The 15,788-nt window shown below is 35.3% G+C and overlaps 1 long non-coding RNA gene across 1 annotated transcript; it reads left to right on the top strand.

Annotated features, from left to right (window-relative positions):
• Positions 1 to 8,956: 8,956 nt before the first annotated feature.
• LOC139721996 (uncharacterized) lies at positions 8,957 to 13,882 on the top strand. Its single transcript, XR_011710255.1, has 3 exons — positions 8,957 to 9,106; positions 10,443 to 10,671; positions 12,965 to 13,882. It is a non-coding gene; the product is annotated as an uncharacterized lncRNA (long non-coding RNA).
• The last annotated feature ends 1,906 nt before the right edge of the window (positions 13,883 to 15,788 follow it).

The following is a 15,788-nucleotide window of genomic DNA, read 5'->3' as shown; positions in this document are numbered from 1 at the left end:
ACAGTCACTGGTGAGTACAATGATTTAAGTGATACGCTATGATCGGCTGTGCGCCATCACTTATTAATTTATTTATTTATTTGTTTATTTATTTATTTATGTATTCATTTATTCATAATTATTTAATTATTCATTTAATTATTTATTTATTTATTTATTCATTTATTTGTTATTGATTGATTCTATTCATTAATTTATGTATTTATTCATTTATCTATGTATCTATCTATCTATGTATCTATCTGTCTATTCATCAATGTATTCATCATCAGTCTTCCTTAAAAAAAATACACAGGGCAATCTAGTTTATAGAGCCGAGGGGCCTGCTTTACAACGGAGCCCTGTGCGTAACTAACATATCATTGCACATGGGCCCCATTTTTCTCTCTCTTCTCTTCTTTAAAACATAACAACATATTGCACAATAAATAATACTTTCCTGCAATAAAAAATAACAATTAACACCATGATAAAACACTAAAACAGATAGAGAATTGAAACGCAAAGTATTGCAGCAACCAGACAAAAAATACACACAATTAAACTCGGAAATGTTATAAAAATAAGACCATCAGATTAAAAACAAACAAATAAACAAACAATAATTAGGGTAAAAGTATTGCAAATCTAAAACTTCCTTTAAAATCCAAAAGGAGCATGACAAAGAAAACAAGAAGGAGATTAAAACATACATACAAAGTGCCACGCTTTAACAATACTATCAATACATACCAAAGACGAAATACAAAGCGACATTAATACTCCTCACTACTGTTGAAAATGAAGTTAATAGTAGAATGGCAAAGCGACGTACAGCATAAGATAAAAAGAAATAATGATAAAATGTTACTATCTTTAAAAAGCATAAATTAGATACTAATTTGCGGGGTTTTTTTCACTTAAAAGTGTTCAGAGTCTGAATATCAAATGATATTGAGTGTTAAAGAAATGATCTTGCCAAATAATTATGCAAAATGATCGTTTTTTTTTTCATGATTGAATTTGGATTTTGAAATGTAAAGGAAATTATTCATAGCATATCTGACAGTCCCGTTCTATCAAAAGATAAAATCGATTGTAAATTCCCTTACCGCACAGGCTGCCATAGACTTACGATAGAAATCAACTACTATAGTATACAATCAATAACAACTTTTCATAAAACAGGGCCCTGGTGTGATATTCCACTTGGTGATTGGAAACAATGTACAGTATGTCCCCCCCAAAAAAATTACAATCAGATTTTCGCATTGATAACACCCAATATGATTACACTGTCTAAATGCTACTTCAGGGTCTTAAAATATAACATGTAATAGCTCCATATTTTGCAGAAAACTCGATCCATTCGATTTGGTTTAGCGGTCACAGAGAAATGTGGATTGTTGTAAAGCATGTTATGAGTCTGATTCTTCCAAGTTTGGCACTTCGATGATCTTGTGTGTGAATACAATAGACAGAACTTGGAGGGAAGAGATTTCCGACATCCTCTACAAAATTCCTCATTTCTGTTTTCTGTAAGATGTAGATGTGGGCAATGAATTATAGTTTAATACTCTGAATTTGTATTTAGATTGATTCAATATTTTTAAAAATATCATTGCGGAGGGTCCCGTTGTACTCTTTGGGGACATACGGTACATGTGGTCCACATATATGACGGTGCAAACCAATTCCTGATTTTGTAGATCGCAACAAAGTAGATACTGATACTTAAATCTTTGTTCAACCGTCTGCCATTTCATAGTGAGGATCACGAAGACATATTTTTGATGTGTCTAGATCAGCGTTTAGCTCTCGTCTTGCGAACTTATTTTTTACTTATCTGAAGTCTTAACATCAATGTTTTGGTGCTAATGTTCTAAATGATACAATTGTATATGAGATAAAATGAAATTATAGTAGAATACTGTTCCAACATTTTCTTCCTTGTGTTTGTCAAAATCTTTTTTTTTTCCTGCTGAACTTTTTCTCAGACGTTATCATAAAAACAAATCATTGCCATCACTTATCGATCTATTGCCATCACTTATCGATTATACACGGTTATATCGAAACCAGCTTTCTCTAGTCCACCCCCCCCCCCCCTTTCTGGAGTCTGCCTTTATCTCTTCCTCTTTTCTTTCACCCGCATTCCACCCCAAGCCACTCTCATGTCAAACAGGAATATTGAAAAATGACACATTCCTTTCAGAAAGGAGATTGTATTGACATATGATACTGCTTATTTCTCACTATGTGTAAGTTACAGTACTTGCTAGATCACCCCTTAAGTATAGCTTATTATTTGAATTTGTGTTTTTGTGTGTCTGTGCTCTGCAGTCCTGCAGATCATGTCAATAATTTCGCTTAAATCACTCCTCTCTAGTCTGTTACAGCACATCACGGACCGATGCACCTCATCGTATACACCCCGTGTATACGATGTGCACTGCACTTCCCGTTGCACCATGATATGCTGCTATCACGTAATGTCACTCATTGTAAATGGATTTTGATTTTGGAATAGATGACCAGCAGTTAGTCAACCACACAAGCCAGTACTTCACTATCAATGAATTTAACTGCCAATTTCTTTTCAACAAGGCAAATTAGATTTGTGCTAATTTCAGTTTAATCCATCTCAATTCAAGAAGCTGAAATAACAATTTTGAAACGTTTTAACTAAATTTTAAGTTCCCTCAATGATTTTCCATTTTCCGTCATAGGAGTTACCGAAACATGGTTGCACACCAATTTCCCGGACCTATTTGGCATTGAAAATGACAATTTTATTTGTAATGACAGAAAGCGTGGCATAGGAGATGGGGTTGCCATGCACGTCAATAATAAAATTAAATTCAAAATTCGAACCGACTTGCTAATTCAGGGAGCAGAAAGTTTATTTATTGAAATCTTAAATGATAATGAGGAAAATATTATAGTTGGTACCATTTACCGTTCTCCACAAAATGACATTCAATCTTTTTTCTTGACAACTTCTACTGAAATTCTTGGAGGGAGAAAATCCATTTTTTGATGGGATATTACAATATAGATTTATTACACCCCCCCCCCACCCATTTGCATGACATATTACTTTCCAACTCACTGCATCCCCACATCAATAACCCATCAGAATAAACAACATCACCCATGTAAAACATTCAATTCAATTCAATTCAATTCAATATATTCGGCACAAAATAAATCAAAAGTACATTATGTACACAGTAAAAACAAAAACAATGTGTATGAACATACATGCACATATTTGGAAATTAATGCCGGGACCCCTTTGAAGCATCTGGTGCTTGTTGTTGGGGCCCAAAACAAAATTATACAAAATACAGTTGCTAAATAGCATATTGTGCAAAAATGAAAATGAAAAAAAATATATATATATACTAAAAAATACTTATCAGCCCTATACTATGCACACACACACACACACACACACCACATTCTTATCACTCGCACCCATGCAGCGCACACCCAACACACTCATTCAGTAGCAGTGTCAGGATCAAAGAAGTGAACAGTAGAAGAAATTTGGTAGCAAGCAGTCTACTCAGACATGGATAACAGTTTCTTAAAAGTATGTTGTTTGAATAATGTTCTGAAGCGAGAAAGTGTAGTGCTGGATTTGAGATCTGGACTGATTGAATTCCATTCATTTACACCTGTAAAACGAATTGAATGGGTTCTAACTGTTAAACGGGCTAATGGCATTCTCAGGCTATATCTTTCACGAATAGAATAATCATGAAAACACAAATTAGATTTAAACATATCATGAAACAAAACTGGGAGAATACCTTTATGATACTTAAACATAAACACTAATATATTAATAGATAACATACTGTCTAACGTTATAACTGAAACCTGCACGAACGGCTTTCTTTATTCATCCAGTAGACGATGTCATAGACCATGTACATGACCTGGAAAAGTTTTTAAGTACAAGGTTTGTTTTTTTTGTTGTTGTTGATTCGTGTTCTAGAAGGGTATTGGAGTAAATTTAGCTTGGTTGTCACCTGGGCAACCTTGGGCAACTTTTTTTATGAGCCTAATTAGCATAATTACGTAATTAGCATATATAAAATGTGTAATATATTACTAATTTTGATACAAGGAACCAGAAAACATGGGAAATCGCACTTTTTAAGGGTTTTATACATCGAGGAATCCATTCATAACATTAATTTTCAATTTCAGATTATGTAAGTGTCTTAAATACCGGTATTAGCATAATGAGCGTATTTGCATACGTATAATAGTGAAGCACATTAATACGGCAATATATACCATTGATATGACCTGAAAATGCTGTTAAGCCCAAGGTTTTGTTGGTGTTGTGGTTGATTCATTCTTAAGATGGGTACTGAAGTTATCTGAGCTTGCTTGGTACCTGGGCAAACTTGAACAATCATTTTTATTAGTCTCATTAGCATATTCAGCTAATTAGCGCATTATGTCTGATATGTTCTAATTTCACTCCAGAAAGCCCGAAAACACATGTATGATACAATTTTTCAAGGTTTTTTTTTAAGACCAGGAATTCATCTGTAACATTGGTTTGTACTTCCAAACTATGTAACTGTCTTAAATATCATAATTAGCATAATTACATAATTAGCATAACTATTATGTATGTACAGTGTACAATAGTTCAGCCATGTACTGTATATGACCTGGAAAAGTTGGTATGTACAAGGTCTCTGTAGATTGGCATGATTGGTGTTTTAGATGGGTACTAACAACGCAGTATCAAGCTGGTTGCCATCCTCTCAGCCTTGGGTAAATATCTTTGATCAGGCTAATAAGCATAATGATTTATACCTAATTAAAGTAATATGTATCCTGCTAATCTTAATCCAGGATGCCTGGATATTGAATTTTAATACAGAAAGCCTGAAACACGCAGATTATAGCTTCTTACTAGAAATCCATTTTTAACACCAGTTCCCAATTTCAAATGATGTAAGTGTCTTAAATATCATAATTAGCATATTAACCTAATTAGCATGTGTACAAAAGTAAAGTAGATAGATGAATACACCATATGTAAATGATCTCAAAAAGTTGTTTAGCACAAGGCTTGTTATTGCTTTATTTGTTTTAGACGAGTATTAAAGTAAGCTAAGCTTGGTTACCACCTTCGCAACCTAGTGCGATTATTATCTATTAGCCTAATTAGCATATTCAGCAAAATGGTGCAATGTTTAATGTGTAGTTAATTTCAATGCAGAAAGTCTAAAAACAAAATATATTACCATATACATGTACTTCATTATTATGCGTACGCAAATACGCTCATTATGCTATGTAATTATGTAATTATGCTGATTAGGCTAATAAAAAAAGTTGCCCAATGTTGCCCAGCTGGCAACCAAGCTAAATTTACTCCAATACCCTTCTAGAACACGAATCAACAAAAAACCTTGTACTTAAAAACTTTTCCAGGTCTAAAGAGTTTTTTCTCGACTATATTGAGATATATCCGATCACCTTCTGATTTTCATGATTAATGATAAACCGCCAACCCAAACGATACTTGAAAATGCATAGAAATGAAACGCCACAAAATATTGATTCATTGAATCAAGATTTATTCGAAGAACAATGGAATGAGTCTTTGAACTCCAAAATGTTAATTCTTTTTACGAAATTTTCTTATAAAAACTATCAGATTATTATGATAAACATATTCCTTTAACTCCCAAAACAAATGGAAGGAAAAGAGCTCGGCAACCCTGGATTACTCAAGGTCTTATACATTCTATTCTTACTCGAAACCGTCTTTATAAAATATCTCTGAGAAAACCTACTCCTGAAATCGTGAAAAGGTAGAAAACATATTAAATTAACTACCTTGATTCGAGTTTCACGTAAATCATATATTTCAAATAAACTCGAATCTAATAAGGACGATAAAAGTGCTCTTTGGCGGACTGCTAATGAACTACTCCAAAAGAAACCTACGGAATGCCTTGATAGCATTACTCACAATGATAATGTCATTACCAATCCTGACCAAATTCAAATATTTTTAACAATTTCTTTGTCAATGTTGGTCCTTCTCCAGCAGCATCTATTCCCATAAATGATGTCAAAAATTATAAAGATTACTTACCTGAAAGTAATCAAAATTCTTTGCTTTTTTACTCCAATTAATGAATTGGAAATAATTGATACTGTTCGATCTCTGAAATGTAGTAAATCCTGTGGGCCTGATAGCTTAAGGATGAATTTGTTGAAAAAAAAATAATTTACCCCCTAGCAGCCCCTCTCACCCATATATTCAATCTATCCCTATACTTAACGGTAAGTATCCAGACTCCTTCAAAGTTATCCCCATCTATAAAAGAGAAGATCCATCAATGGTGAAAAATTATAGACCAATCTCATTGTTACCTGTCCTGCAATATCGAAAATTCTAGAAAAAATAGTTTACAAGCGTCTCTACTCGTTCATGATTGAAAATAAAATATTAAATGCGAATCAGTTTGGTTTTATATAGGAAAGGATTTTCTACTGATTATGCTATAATCAAATCTGTCGACAATTGATGCGCTTACTAGAAAGGAGCACATAATTGGAGTCTTTATGGATCTTAGTAAAACATTTGACACTATCGATCATGACATTTTACTTGAAAAATTACATCACTATTGCGTGAGAGGGATTACTTTGTCGTGGTTCAGAACTTATCTAAGTCGTCGAAAACAATATGCTGCATTTAAATCCAGTCACTCATCATAATAAATTATTCTAACGTGTCATGCCGTGTCCCTCAGGGATCTATCCTCGGGCCCCTACTGTTTTTGAACTACGTTAATGATATTATCAATTCCTCTCCTCGTTTAAACTTCATCTTATTTGCAGACGACACCAACGTTTTTTATTCCCACAAGGACATTGTAACACTGGTTGATACATTAAATATGGAATTAAGCAACATCTCGAAATGGTTAAGAGGTAGCAAGCTTTCATTGAATATTGATAAGACATGTTTTATACATTTTCATACGCTTCAATCCCAACCCACCTTTCCTCAAAGTATTTCTATTGATGATACAAATATTGCTGAGAAACATTCAACCAAGTTCCTTGGGGTAACCCTAGACAGCAATCTAACTTGGAATATCCATGTCCAGGATATTACAACAGCAATATCTAAAGCAACTGATGGTGTTTTAAGGAGAATAAAATACTTAATTAACGATCAAACTTTGATAATGTTATATAACACCTTATTTCTATAAAATGTAATGTACTGCAATATTGTATGGGGCAACTGTATCAAAACTAAATTGAACACAATTTTTCTTCTTCAGAAAAAGGCTCTTCGTATATGGACATTTTCAAATATCTTGGCTCACAATGATCCCATATTTTATCGCCTAAAAACTCTAAAGGCCCATGATATACATTTATACCTAACTGCCACATTTATGTATAAATACACTCGAAATTTATTACCATTTTGTCATAATGCCCTAGTAACCGATGACCACTGTCTCAAATCACAAATTTTTCCTTCAAATTATTCTTAAAGGAACTTAAATTTGGGGATGCCTTTAAACTATCACAAAGGTCATTCCAATATTTAGGTTTAGCAAATGTAAATATAGATTGTGTAAAAATAGTCCTATTGTTAATGGAAAATGAAATTCATCAGAGTGACGAATCGGGTATATGGAGGAGCGGTTTCTCGCAAACATGCGGGTGATAACGGACGGTAATAGATTATTACTGAGTTTGTACATAAATTGGCCACGTTGATAATAACAAAGATCGGTAATCTTTAAAATCTTGTTGTTTTTTTCGGAAAACAAAACATCGGTAGAACGTAAAAGAGATTTTATTATCCATGGTGATCTATACAATGCTTTTTGTAATCACGTTTAACGTCAATCAAAGAAACATATTCATCTAAAGGAGAACTCAAAGTTTTTATGATGACATCAAACGATAAATCAGTATCATGAGAGCTCTATACTTTTCCCCAAGTTTCTTCATTTAAACTATTCTTCAGATAGTGTGACTTATAAGATGTAACTTTTCTGAATGATTCTCTATATGGGACTGTCCCAGAAGTGAAAATTGGGAAGTGGTCTGATATATCAGACAAAATAATATTCAATTTAGGAGAAGGCGTAAAATTACAACATATATTATCAATAAGAGAAGAGAAGCTCTATTATTTGTTACTCCGGTGGGTTTTAGAGATGAGTGGCAAAAAGGAGGTTGAAAACATACTACATTAAACAAGTATAATTTCTGAGAGGTGTTTGATGTGTGACATGGAAGAATATCTAGTATATTAAAATCGCCCATAATAAAACAAAATGGGTTACGGTTTAACTCCTGCAAAGATTCTGAAAACGATGCACTGTTGGAATTTGCAGGTCTACAAATCGCTGTGATCAAAACATTCCTAGATTTTGGCATATTCATTTCAACAACAAGAGATTCTATGATTTCCTTCATGGAGTTAAGTTTGGAGTGAACAAAATACACGAAGTCCAAATGTTGTTTGATTATATGAAATGCAACCCCTCCTCCTACCTTGCTAGTTCTGTTACATGTATTTTGTATTAGAACTAGCAGAATTCTGAGTATATACACGACTACACGTCATACACATCCGGAGGTTTAGAGCGCGAGGCCTTGTCCAAAGGCTAGGATACACCGGGGATGACTGACAACCTTGCAATGCGGTCGAGGTCGAGGTCGAGATGACGTAGCACACATACATAATTATGGACAGTCAGGACACATTACAGAATGCCTCTTACCACAGGGCGTAGTCGGTGAATCCAGCGTACGTGCATGCGTGCGAGCGCGCGATCGAGCCCGCGTACAGGTCTGCATAATTCTTATCCTCGAAGGGTGCTTTTAGCGGATAACGAATTGTCATCTCATCACTGTGATACTCCTGAACACACCGTGCATGGTTGTACATGCATTTGCGTAATGCATAATTGGTATAAACAACGTGTTTAGCAAATTAGAATTATCCCTGGAGTGTATTTTATCCCGCGTATTCCGTTTGGGGCGGTGACCAGCTTTTCAGTTTTCCAGCTGTGAAAGTCATAGCATACGGACATCCAGCGCGGTGAGTTCTTTTCATGGAATACAGTACATTGTAGTCCAGGGTGTATTACAATTTGTCGAGTGCCCATTGTTATCATAATGCACCTTCTCGATTTATTGTACCTTAATAAATACTTTTAACCTAGGAGGTGAGTTGCCTCCTTTAATACCTTGCTCTAACAAAGTCCAAGGACCTGGCGGTTTATAATCTTACAGCAAACTATAACAATAACAATTAAGATATGGATTTATATTGTATGTACAGTGTTTTACATCAAGGGGGCCGATCGCGGAGTGGATGTGGATAATAGACACTCTTCAATTGACCAGTAGTCATACCACTATGGAGTCCGTGTTGCAAATACGATCTTCAACATAATAGGGAATTTGATGGTTACGATCCCTTTATAGTTCTTAAACATAAATGAGCCTGCGAAGAGCGTTCATAAGATTCACAGTGGTTTAAAAAAGGGGGATTGAGAGTATGATTTAGGTCTTTACACCCTGTACCGAAAAAGATTCTCGCCTTCTCGACTTCCATTGTACCATCAAGTCTACATTTTCAAACGGGTGTCGGTCCTATCGGATCCCTGCAAATGCGATCTTTCTATCTTGGGGGCCCACATACTACAAGCTCTGTCTTTTTAGTGGGTCCCTCCATTTTTCGCACTTTAAGCAACGGTATACATGTACTTCACTTTGATCACTTCTGTTTCTTTTTTTTTACCATACAATGTATGATTACTATAGGTCCTCAGGTTATTGTTGTACAGTCTTTTCATCTTTCTATGTTCTATATATTTACCTTATTCTCTGTTATCAAAAGAAGTGAAACATATTTTGTCGAAAAATGAAATAAACTTTGAATTGAATTGAATTGAATTGAATTGAATGCCTATCTCTTAAATGCAGCAGATAGTCAATTGACAGTTTACAATATTGTGTAACCGATAGACCTCGAAGTTAAAGTAAGAAATCGATTGCTTTATATTATACCTCAGAGTTTTTAGTGTGTTATCCAGTGTTATTTTGAATAATTGTGAAGTATATAAAAGAGCAATTCAGCCTGCTGGCTGCTATGTTTTACTGTGTGTGTGTGTCTTCATCAATAAACTACTCCAATCTATCAATCAGTCAATCAGTCAATCAGTCAATCAATCAATCAATCAATCAATCAATCAAAATTTATTACACGAATATCTTTTAATGCGGCAATCATTTTATTCCTCGGCTTTCAAATGTAAACGTGACGTTGATTACAAGTGATTATACGAGTAGGAAATCATAAGTACATTATACAGCTTTGATTGATAACAGATCATCAAAACTGAACTTGGATGCTCTTTGATCTTCTTTAGACTCCTTGCCGATAGAGTTGCTGTGTTGATGATGCCATGCCTGCCTGTAACCGCGGCTGGGAGGTCGGTCTTCCTGTGACTGTCTCCTGCTCTCGTTTTATTACAGCCCTGTCCCTTGCTGGAACGCAAGCTGTGGTCCTGGTCGGAATCCCATATTGCGATATTGTGCTCCTCCTCGGAACCCCACGCACCAACTGTTGTAGGTGTTTCACCTCGAATCCCCTCTATGGTGAGTTTATATGCTCTACTGGACGAACAGGCAGACCCGAAATGCAACAAATTAAAATCATCATGATTCTGACGCTAACTTGATCCCAGGTGCTCAGATTCAATAATATCCGGCATGTGAATTTTACGTCTTAAAATTCGCTGTATCACAGACCTCAATTTAGAATTATTAAAATGGAGTGACTTCTTGGAGAGACTTATAAGGTTTCTGCCCTGTTTGTTATATTAGGTGGCAACATCCGTTCATCAGAGCTTTTTATTTACCATATCGTTTGTATCAGTCAAGCCTATACTTTCATACTGCCCACAGAAACCGGGACTTTCTCCGAAATCTATGTCGTGACAAAAAGTGAATTAATACTTTTTTTTTGCCGTCATGAAGTACACATTCCAAACTGCATTATGCATACCATGAGGAAAACCGCTTCTCGAATATTGACGTCACAATGTGTCCTCATTCTGAAAGCATTTATACGTGCAACTTTTTTGTTCTTCTTAATTGCACTTCACAATATCCTTATTTGGTCACGTAGTTACAAGTTCCTGCTTTAAGTCATGATATTTATGTAATAAAATGTCGAACAACATCAGCTCCTTACGATAACACTATTGCTTTGGACAAATGCTTGCCTGAAAAATATCAGACATAGTACATGTCTTAACATGATATATATACATATATAATGTATTACACATTGAATAGTGTATTCATAAGATTTATGATTGGTAAAATTGGAAGAATTGACATTCATTAATTTCGTTATAGATCACGGTCGTGAACTCATACTCATGGTTCTTGCCCGGGAATCCTTGTTTAACAAAACTTTGATATGGCTTGTTACAAATCAATTTACATGTATATACTCTGTATACTATAATGGTACATGGTCTTTCACGTACTTTTCTAGCCGATATGCACTCTGCATTAAAAATTAGCCCTCGTGCAATTCTACTACACTGGGGTTATCGGCCTAGATGAACTATAAATCTGCATATAATTTTATTGTCGTACATTGCATTTGATATTTTTTGGTATTTATGTAATAATAATAAAAACAATAGTGGTATATATATATGTATATATATATATATATATACAGCAAAAAAAGAAAGTAAACGCTTTTTCAAGTTTAAATTTCTCATAGAATATTTGAATGAAAGGTAATGTATTTCATACCATATTGGAGGTAATTTAATTCGCTATCAACCTGGTAGGTCAACAAAAAGGGAAACTTTACACATGAGTGAACACCATTATTTCTCTCCTTCAGGGCACAAAAGTAAAAATTGCAAAACTGAACAAGTTGTCATTCATGCGTATGTGCTCTTTCATAGAACAATAAGAACAAACAACAAATTTCACACAAAAAGAAACACGAATTAAGTTGCAAAAAAAACACCTTTGATCTCTTTGATATCTTTAAAGCCCAAAAGATTAATGAAGGCTAAAAATAATGGAGGAAAATAAAGCATCTTATGTCAAATCTAAATTCAAATCAAATAAGAGAAGAAGTAATAATTAACAAAAATGGTAGAAAATTTAGCTTTTTTTCAAATAAGGAAATTGTAAATAACGTTTGGTTCTTGAAATTGTCACATGGATTCTTAAATCACTAGATTAAAAGATTTAAATAAAGAAATTCTGCATATTTAATCACCTTTATTCTTATTATTTTCTGTCATTTGAAGTTTGACAGAAAATTCTTATTTTTCCTCTTTAGTTTCTCATTTTGTTTTTCTTAGAGGTTATAAGCTCAACAGGGAAAGCCTGACACTTTGTTTTCTTGTGTTTTGTTTGTTTATTCTGTTTCTCTGTTATCACTTGTATTGTTTTGCAAATGCCGAATAAATAATAATAATAATAATAATAATAATAATAAAGAGACAAAGAGAACAAAAACTTATTTTTCCTATTTCATTCATGTCTCTCATTGTGTTAAACTGGTCTTTTGTTGTGAATGTTATCGTGAAGGGCATTTGCAAACTAAAGAGAACATGTCAATTTTTGCAATTTTTAATTTGTGCCTTGGAGTACAAAAACGAATGTGCTCACTCATGCGTAAAGTTTTCTTTTTAATTAACCTACTAGCTTGATAGCCAATTAAATTACCTTTAATGTGGTATATAACACATTTATTTTTTTTTAAATCTATGAAAAATATGACCTCAAAAAAGTGTTTACTTTCTTTTTTTGCTGAGTGTATATATATATATATATATATATATATTACGTAATACATGTAATCGTGACGAAAATACATTTTTTTTTTGGCATTTCTTTGTAATCTTTGCAGAAGAGAATCACAGGCGGGAGATACCACGTCACCACTACATCACTTGGAGCCGCTTCCCGGAGTTTGTGACATTCGACGAACATCGATTTATTTACATCCATATATCTTCTTAATAATGGCAACGACTGGTGGCACAGTTACAACTTGTGTCACAATTGCCCCTGATGGACCCGCCAATGAGAGTGAGTGCCATAGACGTTGTGTTCAATGGAGATGCTGTCCCATCCTGCTCATTTTTCTGTCTTTCGTGCCCATCTTTGCTGGCATCGCCAACATAGCAATAGGTTCGACATTTGGAAGCACTTTGTCGGAAAGCTTCCATGAGACTTTTCCGCACATTCGACAGGACAACGCTAGACAGGTTAACACGGGCATTGGTGTTCTGTGCTTGGGCATCGTCCTTCTCGCATGCGGTATAGGATGGGCGTGTTACATAAAGAGATCATCCCCCGACGGACGCGTGGTGTTTTTCGGCCCTGGAGGAGGCGCCCCGTCCACAGTGCTCACGACAAATTACGGTCCTCAGCAAACATCGTTTACCACCGTACACCAGCCACCGCCCGTGGAAGGGTACGGCAGCACGAACACCTACGTCTATCCTGTCCAAACGATGCCTAGCGCACCTCCAGCGGCGGGTGAGATGACTAGAGGTGCATACCCTTCGAATCATCCTCTGCCCGGATACACACCTGTCGTACCGCAATCTGGGCAATGCACCGACCAGCCTACAGCCTGGGATGCCCGATCGACGGATCCTGGTAACCAAGCGAAAGAAGATCACTTGCCACCGCCTCCCTCTTACGATCAAGTGGAAAAAACTGGTGGACTGTAGTGGAAAAAATGATGTGTTCAGCGGTAGACGCTCCTCGAGTCGTACAATGTGTCTGTAATGTCAATTCATTTTGTAGAACATGTCATGCAGGGCCGTGAAAGTGCGTTACCTCACTACGCAATTGTATGAAATCACTTTTCATATCTTACATTCATAAATTTGTCATTAGAATAGCGTCTTTAATCTGGATGTGGGGCTGCCCTTCATAATAGCGGCCATTTTCATGTTGTTAACCAATAGATCAATATTCATAACACAACACTCTGCCAATATAATGTGCAATTTTAGCTTAAGAATTACATGCATTATTTCATTTTTTTTTTTCATTTTGGCTAGCTCACACTGCATCCCCCCAAAAAATGACTTTGCCTTGCAAAAAAGAAAAAGAAAAAGAAAAGAACAATATCCGAATTTGCGATCAAATAAGGTATCCTATTCTCGTGGCTTTCAGATTTAGATTTGTGGTCAGGTAACTCACGAGTACAAGTGCGTCATCTATAGGGATGTAGGGTGCATCCCCGCTCCCACTCTCGTAGTAGCCACCACAGGTCCGATCGGGAAATGAAGGAAAAGTTGTTAAATCAATGGCTCTGCTGATGACACCATTAAATATCGATCACGATTTTCCTGGTTCGAGTCCCTGGCTGCCCCTCGCTCCAAGGCGCCCGTCCCCCTCCTATTGCCTATCCTTCGAAAAGCCGTTAAACATTCTTGACCTTCGTTGTAGCTGGCTAAATCAACTTGACATTTAAGTTCAAATTCAACACAAAGGACAGTCATGTGCTCCGAACCAGCAGAGATTCAATGCGGCTATGGACATTATCTGTACTAATTTCTGACTACACAACATGATAAACGTTTTTCTTTTCCACATAATAGGTCTATTCAAAGAGGGATTCATTTGGAAAATCGAGAAGCAATATTTCTCGACATTCTCCTAGCAGCTTTCTATATAATTATTTGGTTTTTCTTTTTTTTTTCTCCTAAGTCGGTGTTCATCTTCTTCTTCACTTGAGATTCTTTGTGCTTCCGCTTTGACGAGCGCTGAAGAAGAGCAATTATACGTACATGTACATGTACATGTACATGTACACTTATTTTGGATTTTGATATAATTACATGACATACATCATTACAGCTGCAATTCAATATACTGTATCGCGAAAGATCGTGAAATGTAAGAATAATATTTAGGGTAGATTATGATAAGTCTGTACCATTTTGTTTTTATTAAAGTCAAAGCCAGACCTTGTATATTTGTGTGTGTGTGTGTGTGTGTGTGTGTGTGTGTGTGAGTGTTCGACTTCCTTTCTGGGGACTTATATAACCCCACAAGCATCGGTTTTTCTATTGATTCTTCCACATAGTATCTAAGTACATGTACGATGTGGTCCAGACTGATTTCTGATTCTTTTGTCTAGAAATAGTATTTAAAGTTCAGCCTGTGTACATAAATTTTCAGATGTCAGTTACTATTCATTGATCTGTAAATGTATGCTATAAATGTAATTTGTGATGAAAACTTGATAAATGAAATGAAATAAAGATGATATGAAAATTGAACTTGATGTGGAATTGCACAAGACCCTCGATATACATCCTTTTCTATGAATATCTCAGATGTTTTGATTTGTTGTTATGTTAAGAGTTAGTCCGGTAAATAACTGAAATATTTTCTTAATATTAGCCCCTCCTTAAGACTTAATGTCCCGACAATACAGTATAAAATCATGTTCGCCAATAACTTTAAGAACATTTGAAATGATGAAAATTTTAGGTACAGTAGTTTTATGTTAATGATCAACCTCAGTGAGAAACTGAAACATAATCTTATACTGACTTTAAGATAAACAAACCTATTATTTTCAAGATTTTACACACGAACAGCTGACGAACAACAGATCGTTGGTACGTTGTATAAGTATCCGGCATGAGAATGGATATTTTCATGGCCTGTTCTAGAAACGAAAGCACACACACACACACACACAC

Source organism: Diadema antillarum, unplaced genomic scaffold, assembly GCF_040938485.1.
Source record: "Diadema antillarum isolate AM-2024a unplaced genomic scaffold, OU_Dant_1.0 scf00000154, whole genome shotgun sequence".
Lineage (NCBI taxonomy): Eukaryota > Metazoa > Echinodermata > Echinoidea > Diadematoida > Diadematidae > Diadema > Diadema antillarum.
This window is presented reverse-complemented; position numbering and strand designations above follow the sequence as displayed.